Source organism: Pinus tabuliformis, chromosome Q (genome assembly GCF_031772625.1).
Source record: "Pinus tabuliformis cultivar Carrire ecotype Pingquan chromosome Q, CPIR1, whole genome shotgun sequence".
NCBI lineage: Eukaryota > Viridiplantae > Streptophyta > Pinopsida > Pinales > Pinaceae > Pinus > Pinus tabuliformis.
In genome coordinates this window covers 569,049,878-569,075,773 of record NC_142296.1, presented here as the reverse complement: position 1 = coordinate 569,075,773, position 25,896 = coordinate 569,049,878, and the positions used below count along the sequence as shown (strand labels likewise).

The 25,896-nt window shown below is 42.1% G+C and overlaps 1 pseudogene; it reads left to right on the top strand.

Annotated features, from left to right (window-relative positions):
• The first annotated feature begins 1,574 nt into the window (after positions 1 to 1,574).
• LOC149220726 (putative serine/threonine-protein kinase At1g01540) overlaps positions 1,575 to 25,896 on the top strand; it is a 91,501-nt pseudogene continuing 67,179 nt past the window's right edge.

Sequence of the window (25,896 nt, the reverse complement as noted above, 5' to 3'; positions counted from 1 at the left end):
TGGGGATAAAACAGGGGGAGGTGGTAGGGGGTGTCATTGGTGAAAGCAAAGAAGTAAACATAACATCTGATAAAAGTATAGAGGTTATGGGAATAGATTCATTACCCGGATGAGGAGTCGCTTCCGCAGTAGATTTGGAGCGAGTCAGAGGAGGAGAGGTTGGAGTCTTTTGTCAATTTTTTGCCTTCTGTGTAGTCTCAATTGCAGCCTCAGGTGGTGCCTGTCCTTGTTGCTGGTCTCCCTTGTTCGGCTCCTCTGAGATATGATGTTTAGTCCCCCATGAGGTCTCTGTTGTCGCCGGTGAAAGTAGTGGACAGTCCTTGTATAGGTGACCCACTTTGTGGCACCTCCTACATCGGAATGGGACTCCTTCATAGTCCAGGAGCTGTCTGCGAGAGAAATGTCTCCTGTGAAGTGTGATTTTTTCTTCAAGTCCCTCCCTGGTATCAAGATGGACCAAAATCCTTGCCATAGTCATAATTCCGGTCTTTTCATAGGACTGATCGTGCTCAAGGTAAGTCCCCAATGCGTCGCCAATACGTTTGAAGACCTGAGGGGTCCAGTACTGCATGGGCAAACCAGGAAGTCTGACCCAAATAGGTCTTGCTCCCAACTGTTCACGCTCCGGGTCGAAAAGAGGATCCCATCTCTTAAGTAGTACAGGAGCAAGCTCTATATGCCAGTAGCGCGATAGTATAAAGTCCGTATACTCCTCCCTATGAAAGCGGAGGGCAAACCAACCTCTAGCCAAAACCCTAATCACTGGAAGTTCTTTCAACAAAGAACCCCAAATCTCCATGGTCCATTGACGCAGACGCTCCACCGAATAGTTCCTGCCTCGAACTCGTCCAACAAGAACCTTCCTCGCCGTGTCCATAGCGTCAGCCATAGGGACGTCTTCTCCAAAGGTCAAATTTATGTCTGTGTCCACCGCTCTGAGGCACCTGCCCTTTTTGGGCTTGTCCGTGCGACGGCCCGTGGGATGTTCTCTAAGTAAACTTCTGCACGCTTTCGAGGAGCCTTGCTGGGTAGATAATGTAGGTCTAGGGTTTGGTATGGGTGAACTGAAGCACCCAGATCTTATCGGAGAGTGAGGGTTGTAACTACACGAGCCTGGATGTGCGAAGGATTGAGCAGGGTGCGAGGGGTTTGAAGGGCCAGCTAGAGCGAAAGAGTAGGAGGGAGGGTTCAGAGGCATGGAAAGGTGCAGAAGATGAGTCAGGGGAGAGTCAAAGGTGGGCGAGGCCTGAAGACTGGTGCCGAGCATATTCAATGTGGCCGGAGAGAGTGGAGGGCATTCCAAACCGGGGATGTCTTCAACGATGACAGCAGGGGGGGGCCGTTTTCCGGTGGAGGGCGGGTGTTGCGGCACCTGAAGTGCAACTGTCATCCGAGGTGATTTTATCTGCCAGGGGCCCATGTCGGGTCTAGCTTGATGTGCCCAAATCTCCTGTTCTGGCATCGGGTCCTCCTCGTAGTCCACGAGGTCTTCTTCTACCATTGCTAACTGATAGTTATCTGACCTCCGTATAACCAGGGAATGGTAGACTACTGTGAAAACGATGTTCGCTAAAATGACGGACGATATTCCAAAACAAAAGACAACAACCGACAAGTCTGTTGTTCACGAGGTCAAAACAAATATTGTATTCATAAAACGTGGTCAGACCCGTGTGGTAAAACCTCCAGCGAAAACCATTTCCATTGCTGCGGGTAACAGGTCCAGGTCTCCATGGTAACCTAGGGTTCCGCCATTACACATGTCTCAATTAGCTATAATACATAAATACAAAATTTCATAAATACACATAATGCCAACAACATAGGGAGTTTTCCCAAGGTTCCTTGAATCATATTAAGGGTCACATACATATTTGTCCAAGCATAGAAGGCTCACCAAATGACCAACAATGATGATGCACTAAACAATCACATACTCAACCATGCCACACAACTAGAGTACAATGTGAATGCATCAATCATGCACGACATAATCATTTACAACCTTCTTTTAACACCTAAACATTTGTTTTATTATTATTATTTTTTAAAAGAATTAGTATAAGGCCCTCCCCCTCGGGGAGTCCCTACTGCTACTTGATCATGATAGAGTCCAATGATGGCTCTGACTTCCTGCTTGTAATAAGCCCATCCAAGCCCAGTGTTGAACTTGGATGCTCTGATACCACTCTGTAACCTACCCAACACCTTTTGTCACCTCAAGTGATGGGATAATATTCTTTTTGTTCTTTCCTCTCGTTCCTCTTCATTCACCTAGATGATTATCCTGTTTAACCCTTTGCGGGCTGAATTCCTTTCGCTAATCACGCTGCATCATCAGTCTCGTTTCTATGTGAAATAACCATAGGCCAGACACAAGGCCAGAGCTCCCAAGCCTGACACTTTTCTATTCCCTTTATTATTTCCACCACGTCCCTAGTTCCATTCTTTGCAAAGTGACTAAAGGCTGTGTACAATTAATGTGTAGATTCAATATTGCTCATGAAATTTACTAAATCACAAAACTTGAAGCTAATATACTCATATGTAGAAGTTAATTCACCATATATAACAAGAATCATAGACATGCAAAAGGAAACATCACACATGCACATAGATTTATCTAAGGGGAAAAAACTACTCAAAACCGCTTACTATATGTATTGCATTAATTAGAGAATAAAGAAGAAATACAATGTTTTCTCAAGGTTAAGCACATCCTGCAAGTGTATAATCTGTCCCTCTGCCTGATTGAATCAACCTCACCTAACACTTAGCCAATTTCAAGCCTTCCCAAAATCCTATTTCCTTGCGTTGTTTCCTTGGGAATTTGTCTCTATTTTTTAGGAATTTCACACCAAGGACTTGCACAATAGCCTTAGGTCAATCTCTGACTACATGCACCACTTGTACAGATGGGAATATGCTACAACTAATAGGACACTACCTTGGAATATCCATCTCAAATAGGTAACTCAAATTATTTGCATGAAACAATTATTTTGGGCTGATTGATCACTGAGTGTGGTTGAAGTTCCACTTCCACAACTTGACCTCCACTAGTTCTTCTGACAGTTAGAACTAGTTAAATTGAAATTAGCTCAAATTAACTGAAATAGAATGCTACAAATTAGCAATCAATTAGGTAGAAATGAACTCAAGTGTCTCCAGCTCAAATTTACTAAGTTAATTGAGTGACAAGAGCCATGTCACCTCAGTTAACTACCTCCAAGTATTTTGCTAAAATAGAAATTTTTATTTTAATCTAGTTTGACCAAGGCAAAGTCAAAACTATATTTTCTTGCTGCATTTTCAACACTCCCTCTCAGCAAGAAAGGGATTATCAACCACCCTATCCTGCACATGGGGAACTTGAATTTTCCTCTTGACAAAGCCTTTGTCAAAATATCTACATCTTGTTCCTCTGTTGGAATGTACTGCAACAACATAATCTGCCTCTGCACACAATATCGTAGATGGTGATACCAGATGCCAATATCCTTGGATTGATCATAAAATATAGGATTCTCAGAGAGTTTGATACAACTCCGATTATCACAACAAATCACAGTAGGATCCATCTACTGACCAAATAACCCAACAAGAATCTTTCTCATCTAGATAGCCTCACATGTTGCTTGACTTGCATCCATGTACTATGCTATTGCTAAGTTGAGTGCCACAGATCTCTGCTTCTTGCTGTATCAAGAAACCGTTGTTGACCCAACGTTAAAAATTCCTCCTGATGTGCTCTTCCTTTCCAATGGACTCCCAACCCAATATGCATCTATGAAGCCTTCCAGATTCACTCCCTCTGTCTGTTTGTACCAAATACCAAACTTAGTAGTGCCTCTGAGGTATCTGAACACATGTTTTGATGCCTTCTAATACAGTTTGGTCGGCTTAACCATTGCTTGACTAAGCTAGTTAACTGCATAACACATGTTTGGTCTTGTGTTCACCAAATACATAAGTGAACCCGCAAGATTCCTGTAAATGGTATCCTCAACTACTTCACCTAAAGAAGCATCCTCTTTCCTCCAATTTCCCACTAGAGGAGTCTCCATGGGTTTGCACCTGTCCATGCAGAACCTCTGAAGTATCTCGTTGGCATACTTTCCCTGAGAGACAAACAGTTCCCCATCACGTTTCCATATGTCCAACCCAAGGAAGTAGTGCATGAGGCCCATGTCCTTCATCTCAAACTCTCTTAGGAGGTCCTCCTTGCAAGATCTGATTAGATTCTCATCATCAGTAAGGATCAAGTCATCAACATATAAAACAATAATCAACAATTTAGCTTCTACCACAATGTGATAGATGTTTGCATCTACTTCACTTTTGGTGGATTCATTGAGATAGCTATTGATCTTGGTGTACCAAACACGAGGTGCTTTCTTGAGTCCATACAACACTCACTTGAGTCTGCACACATGGGACTCTCTGTCGAAGGTCTCAAACCCCTCTAGCTTCTCAATATACACCTACTTCTCAATAAATCCATTAAGGAATGTTGTTTACACATCTATCTAGTGGATCTTCCACCCCATATGTACTAATAGTGATAGAATTGACCTGATGGATGAGTACCTTGCTACTGGAGCAAAGGTCTCCTCATAGTCAATTCCCTCAACCTAAGAGAACCCCTTGGCCACAAATCTAGCCTTTTGTTTCTCTATGCTTCCGTATGATGCATGCTTTACCTTGTAAATCCATCTCGAACCAACCACTGATTTTTTTACTGGTCTTGGGACCACTTCCCAAACACTGTTTTTGACAATGGAATCATATTCCTCTACCATAACATTAACCCATATTGGTTTCTCTACAGCTTCCTCGAATGAGGATGGCTCAGTCTCTACAAACTCACTCATCAGAGCCATGTAGCCATTGTACCGATCCGGTGACCTCCTCTGCCTGCATTGTGATGTGGGTGCTCCCACATTCTCTCTAGCATCCTGCAATAAGATGTCAGCTTCCCTCGTTTTCTTCCTTCCTTCTCTAGATTTCTTTGCTTAATTGGATGTCTACACTCTTTCCTCCTCTACTTGTGGCTTCTCCACAACTTCTTGAGGTTCTTCCTTTGGAGCCAAAAGTTTCTGATCAGGCTACAACTGAAGCTCCCTCTCAAGATAACACCTCATTGCCTTCTCCTCATCAAATTTCACATCCCTTCTGACCACTGTAATCCTGAAAGATGGCAAGTACACACGATATTTGTGAGGTGTTTTTTTTTTTCCCCACAAATATTCCCAACTCTGATGTCGACTCTAGCTTTTTCCTTACTTCCTTGGAAACATGATAGTAAACTGATGATCTAAAGATCCTGAAGTCTGAAACAACTGGTTTCTTCCCTGAAAAATCTTCCTCTGTTGTACTCATGCCAAGAATCTTGTGAGGACTCCTGTTCTACAAATAGACCACTGTGTTGCATGCTTCATCCTACAAGTGCAGTGGTAGGCCTTGGTCATGCAACATTACCCTTGTTGCTTCCATAACACTTATGTTCTTCCTCTCAATGACCCCATTATGTTATGTGTTAGGGGGTGTTGTTGACTCCTGTTGAATGCCTTCCCTTGCACATAAATTTGTAAACTCATTTGACATGTACTCACCTCCGTTATTGCTCTTAAGAGCCTTCGCTTTCTTGCTAGTTTATTTTTTGACAAGTGCTTTAAATTCAACAAATTTGGAGAATGTATGGTCTTTCTTATGCATGAAGTAGATCCAAAACTTATGTGAGAAATCATTTACAAAGATAACATAATACCTGTTCTTGGAAGTGGAGGTTTTAGAGAAAGGTCCACAAACATCGAAGTGGATCCTTTCAAGGACTACATGTGCCTTGTTGTCCAAATCATTGAAGGTGGATTTTGTGTACTTCCCCAACATACACCCTTTGCATGTATCTCGCTACTCTAGAGCTCCTTTGGGGAGGCCTGTAGAAATATGTTGCACGATCTTCAAAGTACCATGACGTAAATGACCAAGTCTTCTATGCCATAATTCACTGACATATCAGCTCTGCACTTTCTCTGCTTTTGTGCTCAATGTTGCACAATCTTCCACATCTGATTTGTAGAGGTTCTTCACTCAAACCCCAATCTTCTTCACTTGTACCATGGCGATGTATCTCAGTAAAGCTTTCCCTTTGTTGAATATCAAATCGTAGCCATGGTCTTCCAACATAGCTACGAAAATTAGATTCTTCTTCAGACCCGATACAAACATCACATCCTTGAGCTTGAGAGGGGAGCCAAAATCCCTCTTAAAAGTAACTATACCAATACCGATCACGCTATACTTTCCATCATCTCCCATCTCAATGTGCATCTAGAGATCCTTCTCCTCCAAGTTACTGGAAAATTCTTTGTTCCACGTCATATGGAATGAGGCACCACTCTCTAGATACCACACACTACCCATCAGTCTGCTTTCCTCTAGCGGTCTTCTTCCTTGCCTTCTTGTGTGGACACTTCATTGCATAGTGCCTGAATTCATGACAATGAAAGCACTTGATTCTCGAAGAGTGTTTCTTCTTGCCTTCTTGGCTTGAATATTCTTTGGATGGGATTTATTCCCTTTCTTTCCTTTCCAACCAAGGCACAATTATCCTCATCCTCAACCTTGGATGGGGTATCATCTATGGTGCTCCACCTTATCTCCTCTTGTACCAAATTAGACCAAAGGCGTTCCCAATTTGGTAGCTTCTCCCTCCCATTCACCGAATCATGGTAGTTGTGCCAACCCTTGAGAAGGCCTAGAAGGGCTAGAATCACCAAATAATCCTCTGCTACATTAACACCAAATTGACCAAGTTCATTACGACACTGTGTGAACCTGCTCAAGTAATGTGGAATGGTCTCATTCCTCTGCATCTTTATATTTCGAAGCTTGTCCTTGAGTGCCAATTTCCCGTGGTCACTACTATTTTGGAACAAATTTGTCAGTGTTTTCCAAATTGCATACAAAGTATCTTTCCCATGGAGATTGGAGACAATATGCTCTCGTACTCCCTCCAATATGATCATCATCGTCTTGGAAACACACTTCTTCTAATTTGCTAGATTCTGAGCATCCATTGCTGCTGGTCTCAGAATATCATTATTAATGAATTCCTTCAACCCATTATCCTCCAATACTGTCTCAATGTGGTCCTTCCATGCAACACAATTCAAGCTTCCCTCAAGGGCATATTGGAGCCTTAGTCCATTGAAAGCCATCTTGTCAGTCTGGAAGAAAACTTGCAGCCTGATCTGCAACCTCGAACCTCCTGCAATAGCAACTTCAAAATCTCTTCTCTGCAGTGATTCCAACTCTGATACCATGTAGAAACTAATATGCAGATTGAATACTGTTCATGAAAATTACTAAATCACAATACTTGAAGCTACTCTACTAATATGCAAAAGTTAATTCACCATCTAAATCAAGAATCAAATACATGCAAAAGGAAACATCACACATGCACACATATTTATCTAGGGGAAAGCAACTGCTCAAAACCCCTTACTATCTGTATTGCATTAATCACAAAATGGAGAAGAAATACAATGCTTGCTCAAGATTGAGCACACCCTACAAGTGTATAGTCTATCCCTCTACCTGATGTACTGAACCTAGCTCGACACTTAGACAATTTCAAGCCTTCTTAAGTTCCTATTTCCTTGCGTTGTTCCCTTGGAAATTACCCCTATTTTTTAGGAATTTCACACCAAGGAATTTCATAGTAGCCTTAGGTCAATCTTTGACTGCATGCACCACCTGTACACATGGGAATATGCTACAACTAAAATTACACTGCCTTGGAATCTCCATCTCATCTGGGTAACTCAAATTCTCTACATGCAACAATTATTTTGGGTTGATTGATCAGTTAACTAGTTGATCACTGAGTGTGGTTGAAGTTCAACTTCCACAACTTGACTCCACTAGTTCTTCTGACAGTTAGAACTAGTTAAACTAACAATAACTCAAATGAACTAAAATAGATTGCTACACATTAGAAATTAATCATGTAGAATTGAGCTCAAGTGTTTCCAACTCGAATTTACTAAGTTAACTGGGTGACAAGAGCCATTCCGCCTGAGTTAACTACCTCCAAGTATTCTGCTGAAATAGAAATTCGAATTTTAATCTAGTTTGACCAAGGCAAAGTCAAAACTAGATTTTCTTGCTACATTTTCAACACTCCCTCTCAACAAGAAAGGGATTATCAACCACCCCTATCCTGCACCTGTGGAACTCAAATTTTCCTCTTGACAAAGCCTTTGTCAAAATATATGCATCTTGTTCCTTTGTCAGAATGTACTGCAACAACATAATCCACCTTTGCACACAATCTCGTAGATGGTGATACTGGATGTCGATATGCTTGGATCGATCATGAAATACAAGATTCTTAGAGAGTTTGATACAACTTTGATTATCACAATAAATCACAGTAGGATCCATCATCTAACCAAATAACCCAACAAGAATCTTTCTCATCTAGATAGCCTCACATGTTGCTTGACTTTCAGCCATGTACTATGCTTATGCTTAGTTGAGTGCCACAGATCTCTGCTTCTTGCTGTACCAAGAAAACGTTGTTGACCCATCACTAAAAATTCCTCCTCATGTGCTCTTCCTGTCTGATGCAATCCCCACCCAATCTACATTTGTGAAGCCTTCCAAATTCATTTCCTCTGTCCATTTGTACCAAAGACCAAACTGAGTAGTGCCTCTGAGGTATCTCAACACATGTTTTTCTGTCTTCCAATATAGTTTGGTCGGCTTAACCATTTCATCACTAAGATGGTTAACTGCATAACACATGTTTAGTTGTGTGTTCACCAAATACATAAGTGATGCCACAAGCTTCATGTAAATGGTAGCCTCAACTACCTCACCTGAAGTAACATCCTCTTTCCTCTAGTTTCCTACTAGGGGAGTCTCCACGGGTTTGCCTGTCCATGTAGAACCTTTTAAATATCTTGTTGGCATACTTTCCCTAAGAGAGAAATGGTTCCCCATCACCTTGCCATACTTCTAACCCTAGGAAGTAGTGCATTAGGCCCATGTCCTTCATCTCGAACTCTCTTTTAAGGTCCTCCTTGCAATATTTGATCAATTGTTCATCACCACTAAGGATCAAGTCATCAACATATAAAACAATAATCAATAATTTACCTTCTAAAATACTATGATAGAGGTTTGCATCTTCTTCACTTTTGGTGAAGCAAAAACTTGTGATATAGCTATTGATCCTTGTTTACCAAACACGGGGTGCTTGCTTGAGTCCATAAAACACTCGCTTGAGTCCATACAACACTCGCTTGAGTCTTCACACACGCGACTCTCCGTCAAAGGTCTCAAACCCCTCCGACTGCTCAATATACACCTCCTCCTTAATAACTCCATCGAGGAATGTTGTCTTCACATCCATCTAGTGGGTCTTCCACCCCATCTATGCCGACAATGCTAGAATTGACCTGATGGATGAGTACCTTGCTACTAGAGCAAAGGTATCCTCATAGTCAATTTCCTCAACCCGAGAGAACCCCTTGGCCAAAAATTTTGCCTTGTGTTCCTCTATGCTTCCATATGCTACATGCGTTACCTTGTAAAGCCATCTCGAACCAACCACTGATTTGTCTGTTGGTCTTGGGACCACTTCCCAAACATTTCTCTCACAATGGAATCATATTGCTCTACCATAAAATCAACCCATACTGGTTTCTCTACAACTTCCTTGAATGACGATGGCTCAATCTCTACAAGCTCACTCATTATATCCATGTAGCCAGTGTACCGATTTGGTGAATTCATCTACTTGCACTGTAATGTGGGTGCTCCCACATTCTCTCTAGCATCTTACAATAATCTATCTGCTTCCTTGGTTCACTTCCTCCCTTATTTGGATGTCTATGATTGAGTGGGTCTCCACTCTCTCCTCCTCTACTTGTCGTGGCTTCACAACTTCTTGAGGTTCTTCCTTTGGAGCCAAAAGTTCTTGATCAGGCTCCAACTAAAGCTCCCTCTCAAGAGAACACCTCATTTCCTTCTCCTCTTAAAATTTCACATCCCTTCTGACCATTATCATCCTGAGAGATGGAAAGTACACACGATATTTGTGAGGTGTTTCTGTGTACCCCACAAATATGTTTAACTCTGCTGTCAGATCTAGATTTTTCCTTGTTTCCTTGGAAACATGATAGTAAACGAATGATCCAAAGATCTTGAAGTGTGACACATCTAGTTTCTTCCTTGAAAAAACTTTCTCTAGTGTACTCATGCCAAGAATCGTGATAGGACTCATCTTTCGAAAATAGACTGTTGTGTTGCATGCTTTAGCCCATAAGTGAAGTGGTAGGCCTTCATCATGCAAAATCACCCTTTCTTCTCCCACAATACTTCTTTTCTTCCTCTCAGCCACCGCATTCTGTTGTGGGTTATGGGGTGGTGTCAACTCCTGTTGAATAACTTCCTTTGCACATAAATTTTTAAACTTATTCGACACATACTCACCTCCGTTATCGCTCCATAGATCCTTCACTTTCTTTCCAGTTTCTTTCTCAACAAGTGCTTTAAATTCAAAAAATTTGGAGAATATATGGTCTTTCTTCTACTTGAAGTATATCCAACACTTTAGTGAGAATTCATTTACAAATATAACATAATACCTATGCTTGGCAGTGGAGGTTGCTGAGAAAGGTCCATAGACATTAGAGTGGATCCGTTCAAGGACTGCATGCGCCTTGCTATCCAGATCATTGAAGGTGGATTTTGTGTACTTCCCCAATGTACACCCTTTGCATGTATCTCGATGCTCTAGAGCTCATTTTTGGATGCCTGTAGAAATCTGTTGCATGATCTTCAAAGCGTCATGATGTAAATGTCCAAGTCTTCTATGCCATAATTCGTTGATATCTCGGCTTTGCACCTTATCTTATTTTGTGCTCAATGTTGCACAGTCTTCCACATCTAATTTGTAGAGGTTCTTCACTCGAACCTTGATCTTCTTCACTTGTCCCATGGCATTGTGTCTCAGGAAATCCTTCCCTTTGCTGAATATCACATCATAGCCACGGTCTTCCAACAAAGCTATGAAAACTACATTCTTCTTCAAACCTAGTACAAACATCACATCTTTGATCCTAAGAGGGGAGTCAGACTCCCTATAAAAATTAAATGGACTAATACCATTCACAATATACCTTCCATCATCTCCCATCTCAATGTGCATTTGGAGATCCTTCTCCTCCAAGTCACTGAAAATTTCTTTGTTCCCCATCATGTGGAATGAGGCACCACTATCCAGATACCACACACTACCCATCACTGTGCTTTCCATGCATGTAATGAGTGTAAAATCAAGTTCAAACTGTGAAGCCAAGGATTCACCCACTGCTCCTCCTACGGTCTTCTTTCTTTCCTTCTTGCGTGGACACTTCATTGCATAGTGCCTGAATTCATGACAATGAAAGCAATTGATTCTGGACAAGTCTTTCTTCTTTCCCCCTTGACTCGAATATGCATTGGATTGGGATTTATTCCCTTTCCATTGATTTTCCTTTCCATCCAAGGCATACTTCTCCTCATCCTCACCCTTAGATGAGGTCCTGTCTTTGCTTCTCCACCTTGTCTCCTCCTGTACCAAATCGGACCAAAGGCGTTCCCAATTTGGTAGCTTCTCCATCCCTTTCACCGAATCTTGGTAGCTATGCCAACCCTTGGGAAGGCTTAGAAGGGCCAGGATCACCAAATCATCCTCTACTACAATAACATCAACTTGACCAAGTTCATCACAACACTGTGTTAACCTACTCAGGTACTATGGAATGGTTTCGTTCCTCTGCATCTTGATATTTCGAAGCTTGTCCTTGAGTGGCAATTTCCCATGGTCACTACTATTCTGGAACAAATATGTCAGTGCTTGCCAGATTACATATAGAGTCTCTTTCTCATGGATATTGGAGACAATATCATCTCATACTCCCTCCAATATGATCCTCCTCACCTTGGAAATACACTTCTTCCAATATATTAGATTCTGAGCATCAGCTGCTCCTAGTTTCGGAATATCATAATCAATGAATTCCTTCAACCCATTATCCTCTAGTACTTCCTCCATGCAGTCCTTCCATGCAACATAATTTGAGCTTCCCTTGAGGGCGTACTCAAGCCTTAGTCCATTGAAATCCATCTTTTTAATCCTGAAGAAAACCTCAACCTGATCTGCAACCTAAAACCTTCTGCAATGACAACTTTGAAATCTCTACTCTACAATGATTCCAACTCTGATACCAAGTAGAAATTAATGTGTAGATTCAATACTACTCATGAAATTTAATAAATCACAAGACTTGAAGCTACTCTACTCATTTGTGAAAGTTAATTCACCATCTAAAACAAGAATCCTAGACATGCAAAAAGAAACATCACACATGCACATATATTTTCTAGGGGAAAAAACTGCTCAAAACCCCTTACTATATGTATTGCATTAATTAGAGAATAGAGAATAAATACAATGCTTTCTCAAGCTTGAGCACACCCTAAAAGTGTATAGTCTATCCCTCTACCTTCTGAATAAACCTAGCCCAACACTTAGCCAATTTCAAGCCTTCCAAAGCTCCTATCTCCTTGCGCTGTTCCCTTGGGAAATTTCCCTTATTTTTTAGGAATTTCACACCAAGGAATTGTGCAATAGCCTTAGGTCAATCTCTGACTGCATGCACCACCTGTACACATGGGAATATGCTACAACTGATAGTACACTGCCTTAGAATCTCCATCTCAACTGGGTAACTCAAATTCTCTACATGAAACAATTATTTTGGGCTAATTGATCAATTAATTGGTTTATCACTGAGTGTGGTTGAAGTTCCACTTCCACAACTTGACCTCCACTAGTTCTTCTAATAGCTAGAACTAGTTAAACTGACAATAACTCAAATTAACTGAAATAGATTGCTACAAATTAGAAATCAATCATGTAGAATTGAACTCAAGTGTCTCTAAATCAAATTAATTGAGTTAACTGAGTGACAAGATCCATGCCACCTTAGTTAACTACCTCCAAGTATTCTGCTGAAATAGAAATTCGAATTTTAATCTAGTTTTACCAAGGCACAATCAAAACTAGATTTTCTTGTTGCATTTTCAATAGGTCGGGCTTAACTCCTAGTCCCTTACATCCTAGTGCCATCCTTCATTCCTCCTTTATAACTCGTCAGGGTCAATCTTCCATGCCACGTAGTCATATGACATCCCTTCCCATTAGCCTGTCCTCCTGCTCGTGTCCGACAATGCATCCATTTCCATAAGTGTATCACCGTGTGGCGAGACCCCATGTTATCCTTCCAACCTACCTTCTTGACGATTGCGATTAAATCCCCACTTTATTCCTCTAGGATAAACCCATTAGGTTGACTTGGTGGGTGGTCCAACTCTCGACCAATAACGTCGTAGTATTAAGGCAGTTCCTGCCATGCAACCACTTGCATCATCCCACCGGGCCTTACCTGGCGCCTTTGACTCTTCCACACCAATAAACTTCTAGGTTAAATTTAGCGGGCCGATGTGGTATGTGGGCCAGTCTCCATCTAATGGAACCACCACAACGGAGTGGGATCGACCACGTATACCTCTGATGTCATACCACTAGGCTTTGCCTGATTCTTTCACATGCACACCACTAACAACTTGTCGAGCTCTTCCTCCTGGGATGATTTGTCTTGTGGGCCTTGCCTAGTACCGTTTCCATTGGTTGTCACTTTGTTCACTTCCATTTTGTACCAACGCCTTGCACCCAACACATTTTCTTTGCGCTTGTTTATTAACTGCTAGGGTCATACCTCTAGGTAATGATGTCTGCTGATGTCATTCTCTAAAGCCATTCGGGCCAATCAGTTTATGCCACCTATCCTATTGGAGGAGAGACAGAGATTCATTCGACGCCTTGTCTTGCAATCAACCTCCACTATAAAAAAAACCCACATGGTTCCAAAGTCCGGTTCTGGTACCACTCCTAAGTGGATTGTGATTTTGGAAGGGGTGCCCTTGGAGTAGCTCTTCGTCGTTGATATGCATAATCAATTAGGTAGAAAGCCACTTTCCGGACCTCAAGCCCCATCTATTTGACTGCCTATAGCACCATCGGAATGCCTCCGTGTGGCCTGGTGCTTTCTATTGTGCCTTCTTCTCATCCCTCCAGGCTATGTGTCTAGGATTATGTGGGTTGTGGGCCAACCCACCCACCAATAGTAGAATTGTCGCGCACACGTCATTTGCTGCGTCATTCCCATGATTCAACGCTGAATATCTATTTCTTGCACCTTCAGAAAGGTTCTGGGGTTAAACCTCCTTACCACGTTAATACTCTCATAACCAAACGAGTTACAGGGGAATATGGTGCATCAATGAGAAGCCTCCATGACTAGGGTTCTACTTCTACAAGGGATAAGGTCACCCAACCTTTTCTATAAGGTTAAGGCTTCTCTCCTTTGTGCCACAATGACTCCTTTTTCCTTAGCATTATGCTATGGCTCGATTGAGGAACTTCGACTCTGCCTCATGCAATGTCTTGGACAAAGATATCTATTATCTCCTCGAAGACAAGCTCTACCATTGCGTAGGCTTCCTCGAGCTAGTCATCTCAACTGCAGCTCTGACCTAGAGGTCTAGTTGACCTCAATATCTACATCAATGGTTCACCACTCTGCAAGCATCAGACTAAAGCATTCTATGGCGTTACCCCTCTTGAGTTTGGGTGGAATCCACTCCATTGAGTTCCCGTACTTTAGGTATTCCTTGTTTAAGGACAGGGAATTCCACGCATTTTGATGCTAGAAAATTTTTGGCCACCCTCTACTAAGGAGTTATAGTGGGCTCCTGAAGCGACTTCATATCTCCAACCACACACCAGGGGTTCCATGCTCCAAAGCAAGCATGTAAGTGGCTCCATAGTGCCACTAAGGGGCTTCCAGGACATTTAGCTATTGGTAGGGACATGTAGCCCTCATAGCCAAAGCCCCTGTGGCAAGAATGGAGGCTACTACAAATTCAAGGTTGAGGAGCCTATAATGGTTCTTGGTGGCCCTATAGCTTAGAACACATCCACCAGCTACACTGTGGTTCTTGTCAAAGACCACGAGGGAATTCGGCCCCAAGGCATGGTACAAACAATGGTGTCCATCATAAGGTGGTTCACCAATAGCACCAATGAAATAGCAGTACCTGCCATTCAGAATGCAAGGATGAGGAAGCCCTTGCTGCAAGGTCATGGGTCATTATATTTAAAATAGGAATGATTCCTCCACATGAGCACGACACCTTAGAGTTTGAAGCACAGGCTTATAGTCAATATGTGTATATGTATATTTATACATCTAAATGTGTATTCAAAGACCCTGTTGACACATGAATTTCCAATGTAACCATTATCTAGTAATAAAAGAGGATTTTTATGCCAATCTTATCATGTTTTTAGTTCAGATCTTTGTAGATCTTGGTAAACACCTTCAAGGCTTCACTGTATGTGTTATTTATTAATGTGTTTCTCTCAAAACCATTAAGTACTGCATTTAGATTAAGGTTCAACTCAATGTCGTAGCTTAGTCCTTATTATCATGTGGTTTGTTACACATTTTGTGCATCACGTATTCTATGATCAACATCAACAAACTATTCACACAACACTTTTATTTCTAGTTCAAAAGCACACACTTAGTTTACTTAACAATATCATTCATTTTAGAGAAGCACACACATTCAATATATTTAACATACCAATCATTACTATCTCTGAATAAAGGTGCATCGACATGTTCAAACATTAACAACACAACATGGAACCAAGTTATTCAAACCTTAAAAATTACCCCACTGGCTTCACGGGGCAAGCATTTCACTAGTGCAATCCAAATGTTAGTACCAGTGAACCCAACATGTAGTATAAGGTTAGCATAAAGCCATCGATCCTATGAAACATTCATGCTTATTGATACATCCCCATATGGGCCATAAGATATCCGTTAGCATATTTACACAATGACTCAAGACTTATCATGAAAACCACCAACTTACCGGTCATTCACCTTTTACGCTGGAACCATACAAGGATTACCCATGAGAAATACTTATTTTGAATTTATAATGGAGATGGGAAACTGAGTTCGGGACTTCAACTCTCCACCCAACCATAGAAAAACTATAGGAAAGCTACTTGCAGATGTAACCCCCAAGCAAAATTCTAAGGATCTGAGGTGGTCACGCTCAAGGGAATACACACCAATCCTCCAACTAAAAACAGAGACTCAGGAGTCTCCTCCTTCCTCCACCCACCAACTGATCAACCATTCACTAATGCACAGGGAGTTCCGAGATTAGCTGCCTCACCCTATAGTTATCCAATGAAGTACAACATCACTTCAGTGAAAACCAGAGGCTTGCTACTCTCCTGCAACTCGACTCTCCTTCTTCAGAGTTTTGAGCCCCCTCCCTCTACCCACTTAATTCTGCCAATTAGTCTTGTGTCTTCCTCTATCACCCCAAATGAGTCTCTCATGTTTTCTTCTACTCCATAGTTTCCTGCCATCACCCCTATCTCTCATTAATTTTTCTTGTCCTTTTACTATTTGTTTTAGAGGCTTGCTAATCTCCTGAAACTCGTCTCTCCTTCAGAGTTTTGAGCCCCCTCCCTTTGCACACTAAAGTCTGAGTTCTAGTTCTCTCCTCTCTTTTTTTCCAATTAGTCTTGTGTCTTCCTCTATCCCCCCAAATGAATCTACTCTCCTATTTTCTGCTACTGCACAGTTCCCTACCAACACCCCTATCTCTCATTAATTTTTCTTGTCCTTTTACAGTTTGTTTTTCCTTGTTGTGGTTTCCAATATAGCATGGGCTTGTCACTGGTATTGCAACCCAATTAATTTACAACAACAATCCTATCCTGTGCACTTAAATCTCAACAACTAGCCTTTAATGGTTGTCATATAGTTCAAATTTTCCTTCCTTCGTCAAGCAAGCTGAGTTTCATGAGTAATTTGACCTCCCCAGACCTCTTGGAATCTGTGTCCCTTACTCAACCCATTTAATATTTGATAATTCAATTACATTATGAGATTACATGGTCAAATCAAGCCATTCATGGCTGGGCTATTACAAAAAAATTCAGCGACATGGACACTTTTGATAGATTATTTGGTAGTTTTGGCCAAATATCGCATTCACCAAAGTTGGAACTACAACTAAAGTCCTAGCTAAACCATGTAATGTGCCAGAATAGATGAAAATAGAAGTTTAATTCAAAAATTAAGTTTTAAATGACAGAGAAGTATTTGAAGACCTGCATATCATATCTAAAAGAGATAGTTGAAGCAGGAGAAATCCAAAAATAAGGGATTCATGCAATGATTAAACTAAAGAAAACTAAAAAATCAAGAAGCCTTGTTACACAGTAATTTGTCACCATTGATCACCGTCCCTGTTACCCCTGTTTCCGTACATTGGAGGACGCATTCCGGGACCTGTGAACAGTGACATAACCTAAAAACACTTGCATTATGTTCCCCTGAGTATGTACTTCATGTTCCCTGAAGACACCTTCTGCAAAATATCCCTGAAAAGTTCCCTTTTCCCATTAGCGCGGGTCCACAATGTCTTACCCGCGCCAATCACTGAGATCCTCAAAAGAGGGTGCGACCATTGGCGCTCTGTCTCAGAACAACACCCGCGCCAACCAAGTTTGGTAATGATTTTTGACAAACGCGCGCCCAGATGTTTTTTCCCTTCAGATCACGAAGTCTTTTGAGGATAAAGTTTATCTGATAGAGGTCGAGAGTCATCATCTATCCTTGACATCTATCCACAGAGGCTTTTTGGAGATAATGCCAATCCACAATGGGTGTCCTGATGCATTGTATCTTCCTCCCTTCTCCATCTATAAAAGTCTGTCCTCATGCATTAGACAAGCTAGTTTTTTGAGTAATGCTAGTTGTGATTATGCTTGTCTTGAGTGATAGTAAGAGTCTTGAAGCATAGGGAGGTTATGCTGCCGGAAGTCTGAGAGAGAGAAGGTCTATTGCAAGATATACATAGCTGCTCGCCCAGCCAGAGGAAAGGTTCAACGTCAGAACCTTGGTTGTATCTTTCTCTGTTGATTATTCATTAATAAACGACTACTGTTATGGTTCCAATCTCATTGTTCATCATGATAATGTTTGATTTATTTCCTTTTTGACTGAAATATAGTTGTATTTTAGTGGATTTTATGCTTGTATTCGCTTCGTTCTTTGCATGTGCAGGTATCCATACGTGGGGATCGTAAGGATTGTGACCTGCCGGAGCAAGGGAACGAGAGTATCAACTCTTCTTTGACATTAGCGTTGGACTCCAGGTTGGTTCTCATAATCCACTTTCAGTATGCAACTAGGAACTTGCATAGTAGCGTGATTTGATTGTTGCTAGACCCATTTTGGGCTAGTCGGATCGCCTCTGTCCGCAGAGGGGATTTACCTCTCCAACAATTTGGCGACTCCACTGGGGAGGAGCTATTTGTTGTTTGATTCATAAACCTTGGACGAAATCTGAAGCACGGCCAGGCAGCCTTTGAAACGCTATTGCTTTGCATTAGCGGAGTAGATCAACGCCACTTCAGTCAATCTCCGGTTTGGTTTATGAACCGAATGACTTGGAGTTTGTCTTGCATGTTAGTTTTCTCTTGCTTGCTTGCATAAATGAGCTTTTTGGGTCAGCTTTAAAGTTGTTTCTTGCTGTTAGATCTGTCTGAGTACTGTTGACCAGACCCTGGGCTGTTTTCTTTATTTTTTGGGCCAGCAAACTGTGTTGGCGTGTTTTTCTCTCTGACAGTCGCGCCAGTTGGCGCATGTTGCACAACAGCAACTCGCGCCAATTCCTTAATAGCGCAAGTTTCAGGCTGACAGTCGCGCCAGTCCTGTGAATTTTGCCAGTCTGTTTGTTGGAAGCTCTTTAAACTCAGATTTTTGTCTTTTTATATCCTTTGCAGCCTCTGGAAGTGTGTTGGACCTCTGTTTGACAGGGTTTTACCTTTATCCTTCAGTTGTTTGCTTATTTCTATCGATTTTGTATCTTAGCCCTAGAGTACCTAGTGGCTTTGCATGTCGAGCCTTCTGTGGGAAGTTTTAGTTTTTGATTGTCCAGTCAACTTTTTGGTTGTTTTCCGCACCTGTCTAGTGGTTGTTAAAGCTTGTTATTCTGTGCTTCGAGAAATTCACCTCTAGCTTGTTTGGATTTTGCTTGACTTCATTTGGACTTAGATCACATGGTTCATTGAAGGTCTTTGCGCTTTTCCTTGTTTTGACAGTTCATCTTGGTGTTTCAGAGTTGGTTCTATTTGCATTGAGTGAATTTTGTTTGTTCATGCTTGTTAATATCTCTTAAGATTTGTTTAGATGCATTATGCCATTTTAAAAGAAGAAAAACAAAAGATCTTTTTGCATTATATTAGTTAGCATTTAATGTTATTTGTTGCTTTTAAAAAGAAAAGAAAAGAAAAAGTTTCATTTCTTGTTATTAGCTGCATTAGGATCTTTGTTGAGTGTTTATTGTTCATTTTGTTTGTTTGAAAATCTCAACTCTCCTGTAGTTAGAATTCATTGAACGAAATGGTATAATTTTGGCATATAGTTTGCATTTAGGAAGTTTTGAGAGATCACATACGGTAGGACCAAAAAACTGAAACTTAATTGAAGATCAACTGTAAAATAAACCGAATGAATCTAACAACGCATTGGAACCTAACGCACATATTCTAGAGGTCTAGGCTAGAGACGTGTTCCGGCGTCGTAAAACCTGGTAACTATTGCCTCACTGATGGTTGGGTGATTCCTCCTGAGAGACAATAAGTACTAGTACGGACTGAGCTCCCACGTACCGTCGCGTATATACGGGAGACCCCACTAGGTTATCATCCTTTATCCATAGGAAGCCGAGTCTGCCGCCCTACAAGCTGTAATGCACTGAACACAGCATTCGGGAAGATTGACTGCCGTACGGGAAGTCCTTGGTTTTCATCTGATTGCCAAGGTGTATAAGCAGTTTTACGGATTGTTTGGTAAACCTTTTGCCTAGTTCTCCAGAGTAGTCACTTTTGATCCTTTTCGGACTCCTTAAAAGAAAAGGTGCCAGTGAGCGTCTTGTCACTTCGTGCTCATTAAATATTCGAAGGAGACTAGAGTCATCTTTTAGTCCTTTTCTCGACTCTTAAAACATGAAAAGGTCAAGTTCAGTTCCTTTGTCTTAAAATTTATTCGGCCACGATTCACATTTACCCAGTTAGATCTTGTTTGCGTTAGCTTGAGTAGGGTTCTTTCTCGTTTTCAATGGCATCCTTCCCTGAATCTACCGGCCGAGGTGTTCCCCCGAATGGAAACCCTAGTCCATTTCCTTCTTTTGGAAATGCCGGTGCTCCGTATATGGCAACTTTGTCTTTGCTTGGGTTAACCATCGGTTTGCCCGTATGGTTGTTTTCAACCTCGGTGGTCCCGAGTGTGATGACTCCTGTTCCACCGTCTCCTCCACCCGAACAACATCATGTTGATTCCAAGGTGGAGCTCTCCCCTTCTTCGCCTATTTCTGCATCCTCATCTTCTACTTCGCCTGGCGAAAGTCTGGATTCAAGTCACTAGGTGGCTAAGAAGAAGAAGAAGAAGACGAAGAAGAAGAAGACTCCTAAGTGAGAGGTTAAAAGTACAACTCAAGTCGGGCCACCTTCTGCTCCTCCGCGAAAGGTCAAATTTCCTTGTAGGTTGTGCAAGGAGGACCATCTTCTTCGCGATTGTCCTGGCCTTCCCAAGGTCTTAGAAGTAATTTGTCACCATTGGTCACCGTCCCTATTACCCCTGTTTCCATACTTTGGAGGACTCATTCTGGGACCTGTGAGCAGTGACATAACCTGAAAACACTTGCATTATGTTCCCCTAAGTATGTACTTCATATTCCCTGAAGACACCTCCTGCAAAATATCCCTGAAAACTGCCCTTTTTCCATTAGCACGGGTCCACAATGTCCTACCCGCGCCAATCAATGAGATCCTCAAAAGAGGGTGCGACCATTAGCGCTCTGTCTTGGAACAACACCCGCGCCAACCAAGTTTGGTAATGATTTTTGACAAACGCGCGCCCAGATGTTTTTTCCCTTCAAGTCACGAAGTCTTTTGAGGATAAAGCTCATCTTCTATATGTCGAAGAGTCATCATCTATCCTTGACATCTATCCATATCGGCTTTTCGAAGATAATGCCAATCCACAATGGGTGTCCTGATGCATTGTATCTTCCTCCCTTCTCCATCTATAAAAGTCTGTCCTCATGCATTTGACAAGCTAGTTTTTGAGTAATGCTAGTTGTGATTATGCTTGTCTTGAGTGATAGTGAGAGTCTTGAAGCATAGGGAGGTTATGCTGCCGGAAGTCTAAGAGAGAGAAGGTCTATTGCAAGATATACATAGCTGCTCACCCAGCCAGAGGAGAGGTTCAACGTCAGAACCTTGGTTGTATCTTTCTCTGTTGATTATTCATTAATAAACGACTACGGTTATGGTTCCAATCTCATTGTTCATCATGATAATGTTTGATTTATTTCCTTTCTGACTGAAATATAGTTGTATTTTAGTGGATTTTATGCTTGTATTCGCTTCATTCTTTGCATGTGCAGGTATCCATACGCGGGGATCGCAAGGATTGTGACCTGCCGGAGCAAAGGAAGGGGAGTATCAACTCTTCTTCGACATTAGCGTTGGAATCCAGGTTGGTTCTCGTAATCCACTTTCAATATGCAACTAGGAACTTGCATAGTAGCGTGATTTGATTGTTGCTAGACCCATTTTGGGCTAGTGGGATCGCCTCTGTCCGCAGAGGGGATTTACCTCTCCAACAATTTGGCGACTCCACTGGGGAGGAGCTATTTGTTGTTTGATTCATAAACCTTGGACGGAGTCTGAAGCACGGCCAGGCAGCCTTTGAAACGCTATTGCTTTGCATTAGCGGAGTAGATCAACGCCACTTCAGTCAATCTCCGGTTTGGTTTATGAACCAAACGGCTTGGAGTTTGTCTTGCATGTTAGTTTTCTCTTGCTTGCTTGCATAAATGAGCTTTTTGGGTTAGCTTTAAAGTTGTTTCTTACTGTTAGATCTGTCTGAGTACTGTTGACCAGACCCTGGGTTGTTTTATTTATTTTTTGGGCCAGCAAACTGTGTTGGCGTGTTTTTCTCTCTGACAGTCGCGCCAGTTGGCGCATGTTGCACAGCAGCAACTCGCGCCAATTCCTTAATAGCGCAAGTTTCAGGCTGACAGTCGCGCCAGTCCTGTGAATTTTTCCATTCTGTTTGTTGGAAGCTCTTTAAACTCAGATTTTTGTCTTTTTATATCCTTTGCAGTCTCTGGAAGTGTGTTGGGCCTCTGTTTGACTGGGTTTTACCTTTATCCTTCAGTTGTTTGCTTATTTCTATCGATTTTGTATCTTAGCCCTAGAGTACCTAGTGGCTTTGCATGTCGAGCCTTCTGTGGGAAGTTTTAGTTTTTGATTGTCCAGTCAACTTTTTGGTTGTTTTCCGCACCTGTCTAGTGGTTGTTAAAGCTTGTTATTCTGTGCTTCGAGCAATTCACCTCTAGCTTGTTTGGATTTTTCTTGACTTCATTTGGACTTAGATCACATGGTTCATTGAAGGTCTTTGCGCTTTTCCTTGTTTTGACAGTTCATCTTGGTGTTTCAGAGTTGGTTCTATTTGCATTGAGTGAATTTTGTTTGTTCATGCTTGTTAATATCTCTTAAGATTTGTTTAGATGCATTATGCCATTTTAAAAGAAGAAAAACAAAAGATCTTTTTGCATTATATTAGTTAGCATTTAATGTTATTTGTTGCTTTTAAAAAGAAAAGAAAAGAAAAAGTTTCATTTCTTGTTATTAGCTGAATTAGGATCTTTGTTGATTGTTTATTGTTCATTTTGTTTGTTTGAAAATCTCAACCCTCCTGTAGTTAGAATTCATTGAACGAAATGATATAATTTTGGCATATAGTTTGCATTTAGGAAGTTTTGAGAGATCACATACGGTAGGACCAAAAAACTGAAACTTAATTGAAGATCAACTGTAAAATAAACCGAATGAATCTAACAACGCATTGGAACCTAACGCACATATTCTAGAGGTCTAGGCTAGAGACGTGTTTCGGCGTCGTAAAACCTGGTAACTATTGCCTCATTGATGGTTGGGTGATTCCTCCTGAGAGACAATAAGTACCAGTACGGACTGAGCTCCCACGTACCGTCGCGTATATACGGGAGACCCCACTAGGTTATCATCCTTTATCCATAGGAAGCCGAGTCTGCCGCCTTACAAGCCGTAATGCACTGAACACAGCATTCGGGAAGATTGACTACCGTACGGGAAGTCCTTGGTTTTCATCTGATTGCCAAGGTGTATAAGCAGTTTTACGGATTGTTTGGTAAACCTTTTGCCTAGTTCTCCAGAGTAGTCACTTTTGATCCTTTTCGGACTCCTTAAAAGAAAAGGTGCTAGTGAGCGTCTTGTCACTTCGTGCTCATTAAATATTCGAAGGAGACTAGAGTCATCTTTTTGTTCTTTTCTCGACTCTTAAAACATGAAAAGGTCAAGTTCAGTTCCTTTGTCTTAAAATTTATTCGGCCACGATTCACATTTACCTAGTTAGATCTTGTTTGCGTTAGCTTGAGTAGGGTTCTTTCTCGTTTTCAATGGAATCCTTCCCTGAATCTACCGGCCAAGGTGTTCCCCCGGATGGAAACCCTAGTCCATTTCCTTCTTTTGGAAATGTCAGTGCTCCATATATGGCAACTTTGTCTTTGCCTGGGTTAACCATCGATTTGCCCGTATGGTTGTTTTCAACCTCGGTGGTCCCGAGTGTGATGACTCCCGTTCCACCGTCTCCTCCACCCGAACAACATCATGTTGATTCCAAGGTGGACCTCTCCCCTTCTTCGCCTATTTCTGCGTCCTCATCTTCTACTTCGCCTGGCGAAAGTATGGATTCAAGTCACCAGGTGGCTAAGAAGAAGAAGAAGAAGACGAAGAAGAAGAAGACTCCTAAGCGAGAGGTTAAAAGTACAACTCAAGTCGGGCCACCTTCTGCTCCTCCGCGGAAGGTCAAATTTCCTTGTAGGTTGTGCAAGGAGGACCATCTTCTTCGCGATTGTCCTGGCCTTCCCAAGGTCTTAGAAGTATGGTCTCGTGATCCGGCCCGCCCCTCATCGTCCTCTGAATCTCACGGTGATGCTACTCTATCAGCTAGAAATGGTAAGGGAAAAGGGAAGATTCGAATCCCTTGTAGACTTTGTGAAGGCAATCATTCCCTTCACCTTTGTCCGCTCATGGATAAAGCCTCTGTTGTCTTGGAAAGTCTTACAGCTCCCTCACCCCAATTTCCCGTTGGTTATCAACGTCTCTCTGCAGCCGCAGATCGTTGCCCTGCTGACAAAGAGATCGACCAAGATTCGTCTCTTGTCCAGCCTCCTCTTCCTGAACTTGGCTCTGCCAAGCCTGTTCCAAACCAACCATTGGTCAGAAAGAGTGTCGACTCGAGTTCACCACCCGATCACTCTGTTTTGGAAGAGCATAATTCCCATGTTCTTCTCATCTCCTCAGATTCTCCTGAGTCCGTAAATGACTCTCCTATCCCAGCTGTTCCCGAGAGTCCTGCTTCGGTCCCTTTGGAGCAGGGGGGCAATCATACGATTCCCCCACTAAGTAGTTCAGTCGTTTCCTTCGACTGGAGTCGTTTGACCACCTCCCGCCTTCCATCCCATGTGCCTTTCTGGGTTACGGTACACACCTATAATAAGGCGATACCTGGCACTGTTTTGGATGAGGGTGCATCTGTCAGTCTTATGCCTGCCACTGCTTGGCAAGCTTTGGGTTCCCCACAGCTTGTGCCAGTCGCGCCGAATCTGACGTCTTTTAACGGAGGAACTAGTCAACCATTAGGGATCCTTCCAAAGTTCCCTATTACTTTGGGAGTCAAAACCGTCTATATAGACGTACCGGTCACCCAAGGTGCTTTAGATTTCAGTCTTCTCCTTGGCCGTGACTATGTTTATGCGATGGGGGCCCTTGTCTCTTCACTTTTCCGTGTGGTTTGCTTTCCACACGATGGAAGAATTGTGACTATCGATCAATTATAGTTCGTTCGTCCACGGGTCCCTCCTATGCAGTCGTCATCCCCTCCTGGTTTTCATCCACCAGTTGCATCTTCCCCACCACAGATCAACTACGTGGCCACCTATCCCGTTCCTGTATCCAGCAATGCCGCCGTCGTGCACAGTGTCCTGGGGGCATTGGGTCCTGACTTCCGAGATGTTACCCTTCCACCCAGATTGGCACTCTTGGAAGCCCCGACTTCCTATTCATTATGATGAAGTTTGGTCAGAGCATAGTTCCTTTCCTGTGTCAAGCTCCTTAAAAAAATGAAACTGGTACTAGTCGGAGCATAGTTCGTTTTCCTATGTCAAGCTCCTTAAAAAATGAAACTAGGTCTGGCCGAGGATAGTTTTGATCTTGTGGCGACCTCGTTTAAAAATGAAACAAAGGTTATGAGGATAGTTCTTTTCCTCTGTCAACCTCATTAAAAAATGAAACAACTCCCTTTCCAAATCGAGTCTTTTGATTAAGATCTCGTAAAATACAAAGTCGAGTCTTTCATAGATCTCGAGAGTGAACCTTCATTCCATCCACTTTGTTGAATGCAATGAAGCTTGGGGGGCATGTACCTCGATTTGCGTTATTATGCTGGGGGCATGCGAACTTATAACAAGCATAGTTTTTCGTTTCAAGCTTGTGTAAACATGAAACCGAATCTAAGCAGAGTTCTCCATGGTTCAAGCTTATGTAAAAATGAACCC